We start from the raw sequence: 18,877 nt of genomic DNA on the forward strand, positions 1-18,877 counted from the left end.
CAAACATTGCTCCAAGTGCTTAAAAGTGCTAAGTCCTACAGCCCTTCCCCTCTTCCTTTTGGCCTTGGAAATCTGCAATGTGAAATTGAACTACCAGTAAAGCTTTTTTTTTTTTTTTTTTTTGTTCTGAGGGTCAGATATCTCTTGACAGCAGATGGTCAAGTTAAAAGTTGTCTTTATCAGTTAAATGAGGTTACTGCTGTGTGGGATCAAAAATAACCCACTATTATTTTCATATCTGTTACTTTGGCCATGTCATATAAAGCCAGACCCTATTCTTTGCCTCAGACATAAAAAATTGCCAGCAGTGACGTTATAAATAAAGAGAAGTTGATCCCAGAGTTTTACCTGCACAGAATTTACAGAATCAGGTTGCCTTTGAAGCAATTCTTCTGTTAAAAAAAAAATACTTGAAACATGGTTTTACATATATTTACCTGGGCTTGACACAGGCTTACCTCCACTGAACTTAGTGATGCCCTTTGATTCTTTTCAGCCTTGCTGGGAGAGATCAGCTTAGCACATTAGTTCTGCAGGTACACATATAAACCTAACAGGAAAAAACCCTGAAAACCAAATTAACAGATAGCAAAACATAGCACACATTTGGGGTTTTTCCCATCCATTATAGCAATCAGAAGTCTACAAGCAATCACCACCCTGCCCAAACACACAGCAGTGATGGCCTGGTAACATCTGAGGGAGTGCTATGGCTGCCCCCAGGCACAGCCACACAGCAGAGGGAGACCCAACCTTCCCATCTTCCATAAGTCCCAGCTGTTTCCCATAACTCTGGTGAGAGAGCACACACAAACCTTGTCCCCAACTCCACTCACAATTCCTGGGAGATCAGCACTGCTAACACAGGAACAAACAACCCCATTTCCCTTCCAAAATCCTGGACATAATAATCACTGTAATTACAAATTGTTTAACATTGAAAACTACAGTGATATGCCAGAAAACAAAAGAAGCAAAATTTGCAAGAAAAAAGAGAGCAAAACATTTTCTCCCAACTCCAGATATCAGTTCTGAGGGTTTTTTTTTTAAAAAACAACCGTGTCACACGGGGTGTTGATGTGGAAAGTCAGCTGGCCCTGCCCTGTGCATCAGAACAGGGCTATCTGCCTGTGCCAGGTGGGAAGGTACAGCTCTTCTCCAGGTTTGACTCCTACCAGTAAATGGCATTAATGATGTTTTCTGAGCAAGTTGAAAATTTGCTTGAGTACTGCAAGGTTTGCATTGAAGCTTCCATGACCATTTGTAAATTAGTGTAAAACTTTGTGCTGTAGGTGTATAGGAAATCAAAAAGCATTTGAGGGCTCTTAAATACTGATGAACACTCAACATACTAGGCAAACCATGGTAAACTCTTCAGCAGTGCCTGCAAACAGCTCAGCTCCTTCCCCTCTCACTTCAGCAGTCCTGTACTACCTTAGCTTAGACTTTTAAAAATTGTCCCAGCATTTCTTGCTGCCCACAATATTCCAGAGGAAGAACTTCAGGAGGAATACAAATGTCAGACACAGGTACAAACCTTTGCTCCTGTTCTTTCTGTTCTTCCAGAGAGTACCTTGTGAGAGGATACTTGGAATATTTTCAGAGCAGACATTTCAACACTGGAAAAATCGTGGATTTCTGTTCAGTTTTCAATAGTTTGAGGTGGTAAAGGTCTGTGCAGCCATTTTAATTCTTTTCAGCCATTTATTACTTTTATAGGAAGAATGAACATGCTTTCAACATCTTTGTAAGCTTGATTCATAGTCTATTAAAAATCATCTTGATATACTAAATCTCAAAAAAAACCCCAAAACAAAACAAAAAAACCAACCCCCCCCTCAAAAAAACCCCAACCAAACAACAACAACAACAAAAATCCACCAAAAAACTCCAAACCCCAACACAAAATAAGTCTCTCAACCAGCTCTGAACCAGCAGAATTCTGAGATCGATGTTCCCCTTTCCTTCCTCATTTTAATCTGAAGGATGCTTTGAAAGGGTGAGATTCACCATCCTCAGTGAGCATAAAAATAAGCTAATTAATAGACAACTGCTGCTCTTTACTTAAAAAAAAACCAAACAACTAGACAAGCATGAAATATTTTCCTGTGCTATTTTTTTGAGTCAATATTCAGTCTGGACTTGAGCTGTATTTATCAATTAATACTGAGATTATAGACTAAGTTTCACATATCTGAATGCACAAGTCTAGGAGGGATGCTCCAGCAAAGAAGGCAGAAAGCAAATAAGGCCTTGGAAGGAGAGTTTTTCTGGGTCAGACTTAAAGCTGCAGAAGTTTAACCAAGGAAGAGGGGTATCATCAAAAACCTTGACATGCAATATTAAGAATTGTACATCATAGTGCAGTTCATTTTTCATAAAATTCCTCATTTTGTGACTATCTGACAGGCTGAGGAGAAATGTGGGGATTCTAACCATGTTTTTCCCTCATTTATTAAGTGTCTTTACTCAGATGATGTCTAGAGCTGGATCATTCCTTATGTCCTCAAGAATGGATGGAACCTAGTTGTTGCCACTAAAACAAATGGATGAGTTTGGTAGCTCATAAAAACAAAGTCATGCCTGGAGAGGAATGGTGAAGCAGCCTGACAAATCTTCCTAACAGCAAAATGAACATCAGCTCAAGTGTTTGGGAGATGCCTGTTCTGGATGCTAAAAATGCTGACTTTCTCTTCTGCTTGACAGTGACATACAACCAAAATGTTTTCTTGAGACAGCAGAACAATAGAGGAGATTTTAGGCAGAATGTTAGGAAAGAAGTGCTAATGGTTGGATGTACCAGTGAGTGGCATATCCACCCCAGGGAAATGGTGGAGGGAAGCTTAATTGATGGAATCATTTAAAACTTTATTGAAGTGAACACTGGAAAATATTCTGTGAATGAAGAACTACCTTCCACTGGCAGATCTCTGATTTCTGTCATTCTTCAAAAAGCCAGCATCAGTGTCATTTTGGGAGTGATGTATTGCTGTGGTTGGGGAGCCAAGGCTTCAGGATGCCAGATCAGTCACACCTGAGAGCAACCAGAAGGCACTAGGGCCATGTTGTGTACAAGTGCATCCAATAAGGACACCTTTCTCAAACCAGCCATTAAAACCCAGTGCTAGCTGGGGTTTCCAGACTGAAGAACCTTACATTGAAAAGACCCTGTTGTGGCTATCCTGAACCTTGGAGGGACCCATGCTGCTAGGGGGATCAGCAAAGATATGACTTCCCAGGGAAGACACAAGACTGTAAAGGTATTGTGTGTCCTGATGTCAAGTTTGAGGCTGGGTGGAGATACTCAGACTGGGAAGAAAGCAAGCAGTCTGGGAAAACTGGGGGAACTGCCCTGGCTGTCCTACACCAACCTGATAGAGCAGGCAATGGTTACCATTGAGGAAAGCAATAAGAGAAAGGGGAAAAAGCACACCCGCAAGTCCAGAAATCCTACTGTTCATTAAAATAAATAATATTAAAAATTATGACACCTTATGACATTATTGCTTTTACAGAAAACCTCTATAGCTTGTGCAAACCTGGTCCTGTCTGTTTTCCTGTGGAATAAAAATAGGGAATGAGAAAGACAGGCACATTATATTCCAAAGTTTTCAAGACTGACAGTCAGTTCGGGGATCTGCTAGTTTCCAATCTGCTAGTTAGTTCTCCACACCATCTCTGTGACCCATCACTGTCACCCTGAATAACAGCACCTTCAGCCTGCAGAAAGTGCCTTGGGGTTTTCACTGGCAAAAATGAATGAAGCACAAAAATATTTTCAATCAGGACTGGAACAAGCTTCACATTGCACAGCTGCAGTGTAAGTGCCATCCCCCAGAGACCCTCTAGTATTTGATTAAGGTATACGGAAACTTGACTCATGTTTTATGGACATTCATTTTCTGATACATTTTTAAAGAGACAGCATATATTTCCATACTTTGGAAGAAATTAAGGCTGTTATTTTAAGAAGAATAATATGTTTATAACATGCAGCAGATCTTGATGGCAGCTGAAGCAGCGGCATGGGAGCTGTGGCATTAGCTGTGGGAGAAGCTGTTTGGTGGGAGAAGCACCATGAGCCATTGTGGAAATCACAGTGATTTAAGTTTTAATTTTTAAAAGGAAGAATAAGCAGGAGAAGAAGAACTTTAAAGCTGCGATGGATGTGTACTCCAGGCTTATGGGAGCAGAACTGAGTGTTCAGCATCAGCAGGCAGGGAAGGAAGCAGGGCTACATCCTATACCCACTGGCAAAAGCCCAGCCAAAAAAGCTGTGATATGCTCTGGGACAGAAAATAGCCTTGAAGGAGGTTGTGGTCCCACCTATCTGCCCACTTTGGGCTGACACTTTAACAGACTGGGGGTAAATAAATTAATAAATGGGCAAACACATAAAATGGGCTAATTAATAGCAAAGTAGGGTGATGCTTAGAAAAGCACATCCCCTTTAGGGCCATTCTGTGTGCTGTGAGAACTGCCAGCATGTGCTGCACTGGCCCCCAAAAAGTGGGGAGCATACAAAAACTGCTTACCTGTGGACCTTAACATTTCTGCAGGTTATGGAACTCACAAGATGCTCCAGCAACAAAAGCAGGCTCTGCTCCACCTTGTACCTGGGCCCCCAGGGAAGACAGCGAGGCTGCTGGGGATTCACACCCCTGGTGACAGCAGAATCAACCCTGTTGTTTGCAGAAAGATGGCAACTCTGTGAAAGACATGCTTTGCTAAAACCTCATTATCACAGTAGGAACTCTCCATCTGTTTTTATGTAAATAATTTCAAAGTGTATGATTTGTGTAATATATTTTGTTTGAATTAGTTTTCACCAGTGAGATGAGGATAAAGATTTTCTTTTATATTACACAGCTGGTTTTACTTCTTCTTAGCATCCGATACTTTTATTATTTCTATACAAATTCCTTTACTGCAGGAGATTTATTACTTATAGTAATCTTGCGTGCTGTGAATTTCTTATAGCTCATTCATTTGGTCTTTCATGTGACTACTCTAGATGGGAGATAGAATGAAAAGGAGGAGACCTAAATCTGGTCAATATTATGGGGTGGTTCATCAGGAGTCATGCCTGCTGTCTTTTTTACAGTATCCAAGTTTTTATGTACATTGCTCAAAGAATTAACTAACTAGGTAACCCAAGTAGAGCAGCAGAACCAAATTATTTAATGCATCAAAATCCCTCGGAGATGTTGAAAATTATGAGTGTTGAGAGACAAATATTGTTTTTATTACGTAGCCAGACAAGGACCCCTAAACTCACCAGTGCTAATGCAAATAATAAATAACAATGAAACCTGCAGGAGCAGTTTCAGAAAATGTATTGATACTGAACACAAAACTGCATGTGTCTAGCTGAGAAATTGGTTGACTACAGCAAAATTTTGTTAAGTGATAGAACCAATAGCAAATGTGATGCCATTTCCTGGGTCATTTGTCCAAAATAGAGGATAGGAGGAACAGAATTATGTACATTCAAATAATTTTCTTTTGGGAATTTCAGAATAAAATATTTGGATGATTTTGTTGTTCTGAAAGAACATTGCTTTTAGAAGAGGTAATAGCATTAAATTGAAAGAGGGTCGGTTTAGATTAGACATTAGGAACAAATTCTTTACTATGAGGGTGGTGAGGAAGTGGAACAGGTTCTCCAGAGAAGTTGTGGGTGGACAGTTCATGGACAGGTTGGACAGGGCTTTGAGCAACGTGATCTAGTGGAAGGTGTCCCTGCCTACAGCAGGGGAGTTGGAACTAGACAATCTTTAAGGCCCCTTCCAACCCAAACCATTCTGTGATTCTATGATCTTTGCCACAGGATGAGGTGTTTCATGCAGCCCAAATCAGAAGCATATGGACTGTGATGTCCTGTCACTTCCTTGGCTGAGCTGCTCTTTACACATAACTATGTGGAGGATCAGAGGTTATTGACAGAAGTCATACAGGTTCAAGTTGTATATACTGAGCCTTCTTTGTACAACATGAAATTACTGCTCCTCCATCTAGAGAGATATCCCCACAAGATTATGTTGCCTGCCTTATGACTGTACTTGATATGTATCAAAATAGCATTTGTAAATTATGTGTGTGAGAGGCGAGGAGGGAAATGTAAAGTAAGCATTGCAGAGGCAGCACCACTTAAAGCACACTCAAGAGATTAGGAAGTGTAAGCAATTTCTAAGTATCACCTGCACTGATCTCTACAAATAAGCAGGAGGAGTGAGACAGAGAGATAGAGAGAGGCAGATATGACATAGAAATCTTTTTTTCATCTCAGTCTGAGCCCTGACTGTGCAGGGGATGCATTTAACAGTAGGAAAGTGAAGGGCTGAGTTTGGCAAACTAATGCTCTCTTGTTGAAAGATAGAACTCACAAAGGCTCTATACCACCCACACCACCCATTTCACTTGTAAAACTCAACTCACTTCATCCCTGAAAGCCTCTGGACTTACTGCTGTATATAGCCTTGTTGCAGGTCCATGTATAAATCTGCCTCCAAACCTAGAGTGGTCTGGGGAACAATATCTGGCATCTCACAGAAGAAAAGAATTGTTAAGGCTGAAACAGACATCTAAAAATACCGAGATCTTGAACCAGACCCACCCCTGCACATGGGGCACTGAGCATCATAAGGTGTGCAGCTCCATTCGCACTCTGGGCTACTGTGGGACCAGTGTCAAATCTTACTTAAATCCTCCATGTGGGTGTGTCTGGTAGAGAGGGGATGCAAAGCATGGAACTGACACTGCATCTCAGAAGCCAAGGGCTGAAACAGGCTGAGTAAAATCAGTTTTCCCTCATCTTTCTCTTTGGTTTTAAGTGAATGGATTAAACACTATTAAACCACTCCAGTTAAAGTAAATGGTATAGAGCAGTGTAAAATTCAAGCAATGTCAGAAGGAAAGATGCAAAAATTGCTTCTGTCTGTTACCTTTGCCTGCTGAAAGGACTTGTTGGCTAGATTGAATCACTATATAGATATACTGGATGTGACTTTGATTTTCAAAGCTTTTTGAAAAAACCCAACCAAGCAGGCAATTACTGATATACCCTATAATGATTAAAATAAAAACAAACCAGCATTGCTCAATTTTTTTTAATGAGAAATGGAGTTCAACTTGCAGTTTCTTTTTGTTTCCTTTACGTAGACCACTGAAAATTGAGTACTTTGACTTTAAAATAGCCACTGGAGGCCATTGGATCAGTACAGAGGTGGATCTGCCTAACGAGTTGCTGCACTGTTGTCACAAGGCTAGCATCAAGCTATGTTAGACATAAATCAAGGGAGGTAACATCACTTTGTTAGCTTATGATGTATGTTTCATTATTGTACAACTCCCCTGTTGTGGGGAACATTTTTAATCTCAGCTTTACAGCTTAAAGGCAGAAGAAGTAATACACAGGATTTCCTGAGGCCTCCTTCGAGCTAGAATGAATCGAGGTATAATTATTTTTTAAGAATTAATTTTGTTTCTTGTCTGCCCACAGTATTGCCACAAGAACATTGTGATTTCTTCAAATTGTTGTTTTGTACACGACATTTATCATAGTCCTTATAGATCTTCTTCTATTCTACAGACAGGTCATTAACCATTGACAGCATTTGATATAGCTGGTATCCAAAATTCATCCTAACCTCACCAATTGACTCCATCCTCTAAATCATGTGGTGTAAATAACTCCACACTCCAAACTGGTGAACAGAGGAAGCAAGCTGCTCCTCCAACAAGATGATAACTTTCAGTAATAACCTTGACAAGCTGAAGAGTGAGGCAGCACGGGCTGGAGCACCATCTGCTGGCATCCTCTCTGCTGGCTGCGTTTGCTTTTGGTTGCTCCCTCGCATTCCTGGACACCACAGCTTATTGCACCCAGAGGGCACGGTGCCCAGGGACCCTTGTCCTCACTCCTTTGGGGAGCATGAGACACAGGGGCAGCCCAAGGGGGATGCAGGAAAGGGCAGGAGAGTGGGTTTTCTCCTCACTGAAGAGTGACAGGAGCCCAGGGGGCTGTGACAGCCCCAGGAGCATGGCCCAGAGCTGACACTCCATCCCCTGCACTCCCAGTGCCCCACAGCTGAGCATGGGACAACCTCCACACCACTGCTGGAAAGCCAAATATCTCCTCAAAAACAGCTGCAAATTGCAGAGTGAGCAACTCTCAAACACATCATTTTTGACTTTCTGGGTACTGCTGACCTTGCCTCAGGCCTTCCCTTAGGAGAGTGGAATAGATTTTTGCAGGGGTCATTGACTGCCAGGAGAATTAAATAGGTTTCTTTTTTTTTTTTTTTTTTTCTCTGGTACATCACCATAACTGTTCTCCCTGTAAAACATCCTTTCAAGTGTCTGGTTTTGTAACTGTCAGAAGATATTCACATATTTTCCTTTTCCCCACATTAGCTGCTGCAAGCTCAGTTCATGCATGGATTTCTTGCCACAGGCATTCCATAGAGGACAGAACGGCCCAAGCAGCTGTGGAGAAATCCTGGCTCATGTGGAGGTCTCCACAGCTTGGAGCATCCACAGGTGCCAAAAGAAACCTTTTACATGGCCACATTTTCTATTTGATAGTCACTGGATAAAATACACACACACACATGAGAAACTGCAAAGGAAAGATGAGCCACCCTGAAGATACAAACACCAAGAAAGGGGAAAGTAACTATCCTATCATGCAGCATGGAGAAACAACACGTTGTTCGCTGTGTCTCTGGGAGTAGGACAAAGTGTAGACAGATCATCTTGCCAGGAAAAAGTTCAGATTGGACACTTTGAAGACCTTCCAATAGGAGAGATACTAGAGCACTACAGCAAGCTGCATGTGGGGTCTCTATGGCCAGGATCAAGTCAGGCTTTTCTCAGGAATGAGGGAAGAGTAACTGACCTTGTCCCAATGCACAGGGGTGGATCTTGAAATCTTCTTCCAGCTGTGTCTTCCAGCCTTGATGTCCTGAGAGCAAACTCATGCACCCCTGGTGCAGACTTCCCAGAAGGAAACACATTTGTCCTCTTAGAGGCACATCTTGGATGTCTGGAGAACAGGGGAAACTACAGATGAAGTTAGGAAGCAGATGAAAATGGATGTTCAGAGTTCCAAGTTTAAATTTAGACAGAAATTAGGATCAAATTCTACTGTATCATCTTAGACATTTTTTCTCCCACTTTGGAGCTGAAGTTTGGTCCTCCCTACCACAGTCTCCTGACGCATATTTATGAAGATTAGGCCAATGTCTAAGTATGCTCAATGTCCTAACATTTTTGGGCACAGCTGTGTTATTATGCATTATTCCTCTACACATTCTCAACCCTATAACCAAAATACGGCTCAAAAAACTCAGGTGCCATTTTAGACTCCAACAGGCAGACAGAACATTTGCCATGTTAGAATGGACAATAAGGACCCTTATCTGCATAAAACTGACAATTCCCATGGTGAACAACTAGATGTGGGATGAGTGAGAAAACAAGGAAAAAATCCAAATTTTTAAGGAAAGATAGCAGACTGAATTAAAGGCTAAGTTTCAAATGTTTCCAAGCCTCTGTCACTAGCATCAGTGCACTTAATAGAAATCATGCTAATATGCAAATGTTTTCAATTAAGCTATTATCTTTTCATATTTTATTTGTTTATTTAGTCATGGTGTTAATAGCAAAACTATATTTTCAGTGCAGAGCCTTCGGGGATATTAAAGAAAGTTCCTTTATTATTTCAGGCAGATCCTGAGAATAGCATATATATTTTATGTAGATGTGGCAGATCAGTGAAAGCATTTCCTCACAAGACACAGAAGTCCAACGTTTTGTATTTTGTTCTCATGCAAAGGCATAACAGGAAAAAAAAGTTATGAAAGACATGGAGCAGCAAGCTAGGAAAAATCCTATAGTCAAGCACCACAAAGAGCCAAATGTTCAAGCCTCTTTAAATCAAAACTTCCTAACTTGCCTTCTTGTAACTGGCACCATCTCACACTCTCACCTGTTTGGGTATAAGTCTGGAAGAGAAATGCATACTTCATCTTTGGATTTCACCCTGCATGCAGAACCACATGTGCGCCTCAAATGTGTCCCTGGTTGAGGATTAAATTTTAATCTGCATTTTAAAACACATGTGGTGGTGATTGAAAAAAATTTGGGAAGAAACATTGCTGTAACCACAAGCTATTTAAAATGTTGACTCTTTGAAAGTGTCTTGAATGCTGTAGAGCTGGATTAACCCAGCTGGTGAGGTAGATTAATATGCTGCATGTGGCTGATTTGCTCATACACCTGGTAAATTATACACATATATACACAGTACACAATGCTGGTGACATATTTAAGAAAAGGAAATAGTAGGAATTTTCTCCAAAGTACAGAAGCTTCTCCAAATTTCTCTATTATGTGCAGATGTGTACAAGAAAAATGTGTTTGTACCCAGTAATTGTCAAGATGGCATCATGAGAAAGCTTCTTTGTTGTGATGGTGCACAACTCAGGGACAGGTTTTCTGAATAAGAAAAGTCTCTGGGTATTAATAATTTCTTGAAAGCATACCAGGCTGCTAGCTACACATTTCAACACCGTGAAAGAAGACAAACTTGTGTGAAACAATCACCCTGTATCATGTGTATCCTGCCAATATATGGGCTACACAGCTGACCCCTGAGCATGAAAAAGCATGGAATGTAAAATTTGTTACATAAGTCTATGCCTTGAGATAGTGCTAGTTTCCTATTTCTCTGGACTGCATCAACACTGTAATGAAAACAAACCAAAGTCTAGGGAGGCCACAAATGCCAACTTCTGTCTGCTGTGCCAATGAAACTTTTAATTACAAAGTGAGTGAAGCTAGTCAAACCCCATAAAACTGTTGATTGTGTGGGCCTAACACAATTACAGTTCTTGCAAAAACATACCTTTCTGCTAGCTTTTTCTCCTTTTACTTAGGCATATTGCTGAAAAAACATAGAACCATTGAATTTTTAAACTCCACAAAATGTAATTTGCATCACTGGATTTGTGATGCCGTTGTTAATGGCCAAGATCAATAAACTATTTAAGTGTGTCAGTATGCTTTGCTGGCTGCCTGTAGGAATGAAATAAACCCAGTTTCTGCCATAGCCTTGTGAACTGGAGAAACTGAGTGTGTTGGAATAAATCCCTTTACGCTCACTGGAAAAGTGTGGAGTTTATCTCTGAAAGCACACTTTCAAATTTGCTAGCTGTTGAATGAGATCAGTACATAAAATGGATCACATTCATTTTCGGTGATATTATGTCATCCTCAAAAATGGGTTGAGCTCCACATGTCTCAAATTCCAAACCATATACTTGGTCCTGTATATTTTCTGCATGATTATGTAATAGCAGTGTCCATCAGTGAACTTAGCTTCGAGCATGCTAAAATTGTAAGTCTTAAATTCATAATTCATGAAAATAGAACACTGCAGGATCTTGAAATAAATACGCGTGAATAAAAATATTCCCTAAGAGGAGCTGCATGGATTTTAAAGCAGTTACAATGGGCACACTTCTGGACAATTTTGTTGTACTAAGCTATTAGATACTATGGAAATTAACTCACTAAAAAGTTATTATTCATGAGTTCTCATATGAATGTCTGTTGTATTTCTATTCTGCACTGTTGAATAAAGAGGGAAATTGTGTACTGTACTGGAACACATGTTAGCAAAGCAAGGCATGGGCTGTACGAGGCATGGGGAAAGCAAAGCCACTATTAATTTTGAGTCAGCTAAAAAGCTTTTGGTGTTTCTCAAACCAGATAGCAAAACAGATCCTGAAAAAGCCAGGCACCTGATAAAAAATGATGACTAAAATAGAATCCAACAACAATGGCCACATTTCTGCTGGGGTTACAGACCAAGCTCCCCCGGGTTACCCCTAGAGAAGTAAATCAGGCAGTGTCAGAGAATATAGTGTTGTAACAGTCCCTGTCTGTTGTCTCAAACAGTTCCGGGGCATAGGGGAGAGAGATTTCTGTCTCCACATTATCTTGGCATGCCCATTTTTACCAGTGCACATCTCCTAAAGGTGCGCTTCTTGCTCCAACTGCTCCTTTAAAGAGTCTCTCTGCCATTGCAACAAATAGGTTGATGAAAAAAGGAAAAAGATCCTGAGATCAGAAGAAGAGAATCTTTTTAGGGATTCCTCCTGTATTTGCTGCAGTTTCATCTCGTGGATATTTTTGGAGAAGTGAAATTCTCTGAAACTGAGGGCAGAGAGCTGGCTTTTGTCAACTCACCCAACACTCCTACGCTCTGGGCCCACTGTGCTTGTCAGCTTCCTTCAACAGGTTTAGCAGGTGCTGAGGAGCAACAGCTGCATGTTTCACTGTGAAAGGAGCATTATGCACTGAGGCTGTGTCCACTTCCCTCAAAGCACCTGGTGGCCCTGTATGAGGTGCTGAGAGTAGGCAGAAATGCTGCAGTGATGAGTGGATGGTGCCTATTTCCCTTGACCTGTGTTTCTGGGATGAGCTGACATCCAGCTGTGTGACACCCCAGGACTGCACTCCCCTCAGAGCTCTCAGGCAGGGACAGTGCTGGTGTCACCCTTGCCAGGGAGTGGGAGGATCCCAAAGGGAAGCACAGCTGCTGCCATCAGTGCAAGGCCAAGGAATGCAGGGACACGAAGGAACCACCTCTGACTGCAACACCTGATTCCCCACCTGCTCACACACACACTGAACCACAAGGGACTCCAAGACAGCACCACAAACAGTGAAAAATCAGACCAAATAGGATTGAGATCTCTACAAGCCTTAGTATTTTCAGTAGCTCACAAAAGAGTTTCCTTCCACTCCAGTCTTGTGCCATCAGAGCTTGCTTGTCAAAATTGGAATATTTTGTTTTGTTCACCGTATATGTAGGCTTTCAGTGGCTTTTTCCTCTAAAAACAATCAGCACAAATTGAAGGCATCTCAGGCACTTGCTGAAGTACCAACAACCATTGGAGGGCCTAGCTGAAGTACCAACAACTACATATGGAGGGTCTAGCTACCTCCACACCCTGACTATTCAGTTCTGACACATTTGTAAGTGAAGAAATACCAGCCAGAGCTGAAATGCTGAAAACTAGCTAAACCTACTGTATCTTGGCAACATAAATAATTGTTTTCAAAGTCTGTCTTTTTGCGTCATCTGAAATTCATAATTGTCTTCATATCTAATATACCATTTGAATGTGCAGTTTATTTCTTCTAAATACCAGTTTGCCACAGCTGAAGGCCCTTGAAAAAAAGAAACTAAACAAACCCTGTTAGATCATGGCCTACCTGAATTCTGTTTTTCCAATGGTACTACACAGAAAAAAATATGTATGGCAAAGTACACACTGCAGCTGGCAGCTAAATGAGGCTTGCTGTAGTATTTTAGTGGTGAATCTTGGGGCCAGCCCATCATCATGTAAATCCACACTCCTTTGTTGGTGTGGTTTTGTAGGAACCTGGTACCATTAATGTCTCCCCAAGTCCAACAAAACAGTTCATCAGGGGGGAACCCACCAGTCCTGCTTTGCAAGTGAAAGACTCATCATGAAGTCTTTCAATATCAGCAGGCTATTTAAAAATGGAATTTGTGGCAGTCTGCAAGAGACTTCTGTAATTTCAATTAGGCTTTCTTTGGAATGGGCTATCTGAGAAAAGTATGGCTTTGGAAAATAAAGGCTTTATCTACTTATTAGCAAGTCAATAAAAGCCATGAAGACTCCAAACTTCTGCTTTGGCTTTGTGTGCCTTAACAGACCAAACAACCTAGCTTCATTTGAAACTGGTTTCAAATTACTTGCAGATGGCTGGATGCAGATGAAAGACTGCATAAAGGTGTTCCTTATTCTATTCTCTACTCCCTAGACTATTGGGCTATGTGCTGACACTTGGATGCTTGTTTTACAATATCATTTGACATGTGGGATTTATGTGTCAAAATTTCATTTAAAGCCAAGAAAATGTCAACTAGCAACTACAGAGAAGCAGCAAAAGACTGTGCTTTTCAAGACAGAAGTCAGTGAGTTGGACACTGCCAAGTCTTAACCCTGTACCAAGCACACACAGACAAAAATTTCACCCAACTGCCAGCAAACTAAGATTCCTTTGGTGTGTTCTGCTGAGATTCCATTACTGCCTTTATCATTAAGAAAATAATGTAATAAAATGAGACCTTTTCCCTGAATGCATTAATAAAGATAACTTGTTGGTCAAGCTCCAAAACCACTGGAGCCACATTTAATTTACTGCCTTTATGGATTTAGGATTTGGTTTGCTGCTATGTTCAGTCCAGTGCAACAATATAATGGGAAATTGTAATGGCATGTTTAAAAGAAAGGGTTTATAATTTATCACTGAAGCTTTAAAATGTCTTGTGCAGACATCCACAATTAAATGCTACCAAAAATGGGCTTTTCACATGGTTTCACCACAGCTCACCAAAGGGGAAAGTGCAGAAGAGCCAAATAATCATTAATATATTTTTTATGCCAGTCACCTTTAAACCAGTTTGGTGCAAAGAACAACTAAAGTAGCTTTTGAGGGTTTTGCAACCCATTTTGCTACTTCTTATGTCAAGAGTAACTGTGTATTGCTACATAAAATATCAGATACCATACTGCTTTATTCCCAATCAAGAAAAAGAATGAGTTAGGTAAAGGTCCTTCTGATATCTTATGAGTAGCTGCTCAAAAAGGCACTGCTATTTTGTCCATGCCTGGTTTAGAGTGGAGGCTTTGCCATCACCAACACATGAAGCACTGAGAAAAGCAGAGCACCTGTGAGGTGGAGCACCATGGGCATCACATCATGACAGAGAGAAAGGTGACATAAAAGACCTGTATCCCAATGATGTCCACACAGGAAGGGCATTGCTTATTAAGAGATTGCCTGTGTGTTCCTCTCCTCTTCCTGGGACAGCAGGATCCTCTTTCTCTGCTCAGGCTTCAGGAGATGACAGCAGGAGCTCGGTCTTCCTGTGCCTGAGCAGTTCTCATGACACCATGATGTGATCCAACACCTGGCTGAGAACACATGAAAGCCCCTGACAGAGGGTGGTCACCAAACCCACACAGTTCATCTGGATTAATTTTAAGATTGCAGAATTTGGTAAAGAATATCTGAAAAATTATTTCAAATTGTCCTAGGAAATTCACCCAGCTCTTTACTTTAGGGCAAGGCAGAAAAGAATTTGCCATTTTAAATTTACCATCAGGACTGATTAAATGTAGGTTATGTTGGATAAGGCATTCTTCCACTCAGGTGACAAAAAAGGCCTTATTTAGAAAATGCAGCTTGTCCAGAGACTTGCTCTTACTGCAGAATTAAACAAACACATTTTTTATTTGTGTTTAAGAGTTTCCATTTCTGCGGCTTTTGCCAGAAGACTGAAGAGGTCTGTGATGTGTAATTTACTGCTCAGTGATTTTAAAGATGAATATTTGGATTCTCATTGATATTTGGTTTTTGTTAGCTCATTTTGTTACCAGGGAGGTTTCCACAAGCAGCTTTATATAAACTCAATCTATTTTCTTGTTCTGTCCTTGGGACACAGTATGTCTTGCTTCAGGAAGAATTTGGAAACAAATGCTCTGGGGTTTTTTGGTTTCCTTTGCTTTTCTTGCTCTCCACAGCTCATGCTTATACTTTCTATTAATTCCTTGCTGAAGGTAAATTCTTTATTGCTGGAATTTCTGTAAGTAGTTTTGGGATTCATCCTCCTCCTCGCAGACCTGGAGAGCCAGGCTCTCCAGAGCAATGGGGTACATTGCCTGCATCCTCACTTTTCACATCCCAAAATCTATCTCAAGCCTACAGGCTTGTGTCTCCAATAGGGGACCACCATGGCCAGTGAGAAAGAGCTGAGACCCTGAACAGCCAGATCACACCACGACCCTTTTGACCAGCTCAGCTTTATCACCATATAGGTGCTGTAAAATCCACCACAGCCAAAGCAGCTTTTAGGAACCTCTAAGAAGTGAAAGTCCACAAAAAGTTCTGAAAGCCATAAAATCACGCTGAGATCAAGTTTAGAAGTTGAAATCCAAAATATGAATCCTGACAGCCCATGCTCAACAGGCAGCTGACCCTTCTGGGAGCACTAGGACCTGGATGGCCCCTTGGCAAGGGCTGAGCTCTGTCCTCCTGCCCACACCGGGTGCTGCCCAAGCCTTGGCAGCTTGTCAAGCTTAAGCCAAGTCAAGGCCCACAGACAAGACCCTCTTAGATGGTCACTCCACTGGGTGCCCAAGGACACGCCTCATAGGAGTTTTCAGAACAGGACTTTTCAAACGATACAGCAGCAATGCTGTCGAAAGGTGGGCAGGGGGAGGCAACACACCTTTACGCAACAGCCGAGCAGCTGGAACGCTCTGCCAAGGAACGAGCAAATCCACTTCATTTCCTCCTCCCTGTGGAAGGCTTACAGCTCACCAGGTTCCCTGATTGTGTTTCACCTGGGCACCTAATCAAACAAACTCTTCATGAAGTAAGAGCTGACTGAGCAATATTTCAAACCCTGCAGCTCTATGTACAATAGAAGTTGTTTTAAAATTACTTGCCAAATTAGCTCAAGTGAGCCAGAAGCACGAACTCCTAGCCAAAGCCCTCAGTGCAAGTCTGAAAGTTGAAATAAAACTTTTAGGGCTCTTGAAAGAACAGGAGATGAGGGAAATGGCATTCACATTTATTACAGAAATGTAATTCATAATCCCAGCGGTGGGAATGTTAATGCCTCATGATTAATGACCGCGATTTCTTTGTGAAAGCAAAAAGATCTCTGGAACCAAGGGCACTACAAAGAGCAAATGAAACGCCCTGTAATCATGGCAATGATTCAGAAAAACAGATAGGTATGTGCCCTACCTTAAGTACCTACTTAAGTGCTTTGCTGCCTAGAGCTGTGCTTGAGTCAATGTGTTTTTTCCCTGTACTAACGTTTGTCTTGCATTTTTCTTAGTGAATGCATTCTGATTCTGCTTCATTTAATTTTAAAGAAAAATAGCTTTCCAGAAATGGCAAAAAAAATTTCAAATATTTATTCACTAATGTTTCTTATCTGCCATTATTAATGCATACAAGGACTGCCTCTACAAATTAGCACTGACTTCAGTATGTCTACCATCCCAAACAAAAAGCATGTGTATTCCAATAAAATACCACTAAACTCCTCTTTTGACATCAGATATTTTCATCCAAAAAATAGTTCACCTCTAATTGATTTCTCTTCCCCTTTTTCTTCACATATTGCCTGTAGTATAGAAAGACTGTGACAGGCAGAACAAGATAGGTGCTATCTTATTCCATGGGTATTCCACCACGGCGTATGAACCACTACCTATGTGCTGCTCTGCTCATAGAAATTAACGTTAATTAACTGCCACAGACACACACAAAAATAACACTGTAGGAAGAAAAGACATCCAGCAAAGTCTGTATTACAATCTTATGCCCACATGTTGTGCAGTTTCCTATCAGCGATAAATCATTGAATTCTTATGAACAGGTAACTTGGCACTGAGCATATCCCTGTCTGAGAACCAGATGCTCTCTAGGCCTGAGGTTCTAAACCTACACCATCTTTCAGTCAGTCTTGTACAAAAACAGTGATTTTTTAACTGAATGGGAAAATTACTAAGTGGATTTTCCATGAAGATTCAAATGTGAGAAGTATGTGTCATTGCTCATTTGGAGAGAAGGACTTCTGCAACTAAAGTCTTCAAAAGAAAGTGCCATGCAGACATCTAAGCAGAGTGATTTCAGTGTCGTCTCTGGGACATCAGCAGTAAAGCAAACTGTGACAATTCAGGTAATTAGAATTTTGCATTAATGTGCCATGATTCCTGTAAATTTCTCCTATGAATAAGAATGCTTTCAGATTAAGAACTGGTAATTTATCTCTACTTGCTGCTTCACTGTGGCTACTTCAGCTACACTCCCACCCTTGGAACCACAACAGGGGGTGACTGCTGGTGACTGACAGCCTCCTTCCCCCCAAATTATTTATTTACAGCAGGGAGTGGGCAGTGAAGAGAGGAAGGAATATAATTGTTAAAGCATAGGTTGTATTCAGAAATTGTTGGGGTTTTTTTTTCCCCAAGTAATATACATTGGAATCTCAAGTAAATGGAGTGTGTAATTCCTTGTGAAATGGACACAGAGTTGACACAGAAACAAGTACTCCAAAACACAAACCAGCACATGCACAGAAACACACATATGTCTGTTCTGTACTCGGACACACACAGAAACTGAGATTCTTTTTATCCAGTTAACTGTATGTTTCCCCCTTACATCTTACTTTCTATACTTTCAAACTCTTATTTTTAAATTAAGAACATTTTTTTAAACTTTTAAATTTTATTATTTTTTTAATGACAAAGCCGCAGCAGACTTGTGGTAGGCTTCTGGAGTGCAATTACCCAATTCCACAGCACCAGTCCCTTTTTTTTTTTTGGATGGCAGTCACAGACTCCAGATGCCAATGTACTGAGGCTAATTTTTTCCATCAGCAACATCTAGCTATCTGGCAGGCAGCTCTAGAATTTTTGCTGGCTGCCTCAGAGCAGTTAAATGGCAGCACTCTCCCATATATTGCCTGGGAAACTGGTTTACCTGGGTGGTATTTTAACCAATGTTTTACCTTACCCGCACATTTTATGCAATGGTTTCCTACCAATAAACATACCTGTGAATTATCTTCACATTAAATTTCCACAAAGACGTATTTTTATTTGTACTCAGAGTCCTCTGCTTAGATGTTCTTTCATGATTCACAGGCTCCTGTGGTCACAAATCCAGGATACCAGGATTCCTGAACTCCTGTGTTGAGGGACAGTGGAAGCCATGCACTTAATCTCCTCAATTCACCAGCCAACCTGTG

At 41.0% G+C, this 18,877-nt stretch overlaps 1 long non-coding RNA gene across 15 annotated transcripts in view; it reads right to left on the reverse strand.

Annotated features, from left to right (window-relative positions):
- The window catches only part of LOC135299060 (uncharacterized), a 61,322-nt gene that overhangs the window by 26,663 nt on the left and 15,782 nt on the right, over nt 1-18,877 (reverse strand). For 11 of the 15 annotated variants that reach the window (XR_010361084.1, XR_010361097.1, XR_010361094.1 and 8 more), the window contains exons 2-5: nt 18,683-18,872; nt 8,900-9,046; nt 4,536-4,682; nt 459-1,710 (exon numbers count right to left, since the gene is read on the reverse strand). This is a non-coding gene — a long non-coding RNA (uncharacterized LOC135299060). Of the gene's footprint in view, nt 1-458; nt 1,711-4,535; nt 4,683-8,899; nt 9,047-14,834; nt 15,021-18,682; nt 18,873-18,877 lie in introns of all 15 variants that reach the window. The other 4 variants (XR_010361096.1, XR_010361095.1, XR_010361088.1 and 1 more) reach the window with 4 other exon arrangements.

The sequence above is a fragment of the Passer domesticus genome, chromosome 4 (genome assembly GCF_036417665.1).
Source record: "Passer domesticus isolate bPasDom1 chromosome 4, bPasDom1.hap1, whole genome shotgun sequence".
Classification (NCBI taxonomy): Eukaryota; Metazoa; Chordata; class Aves; order Passeriformes; family Passeridae; genus Passer; species Passer domesticus.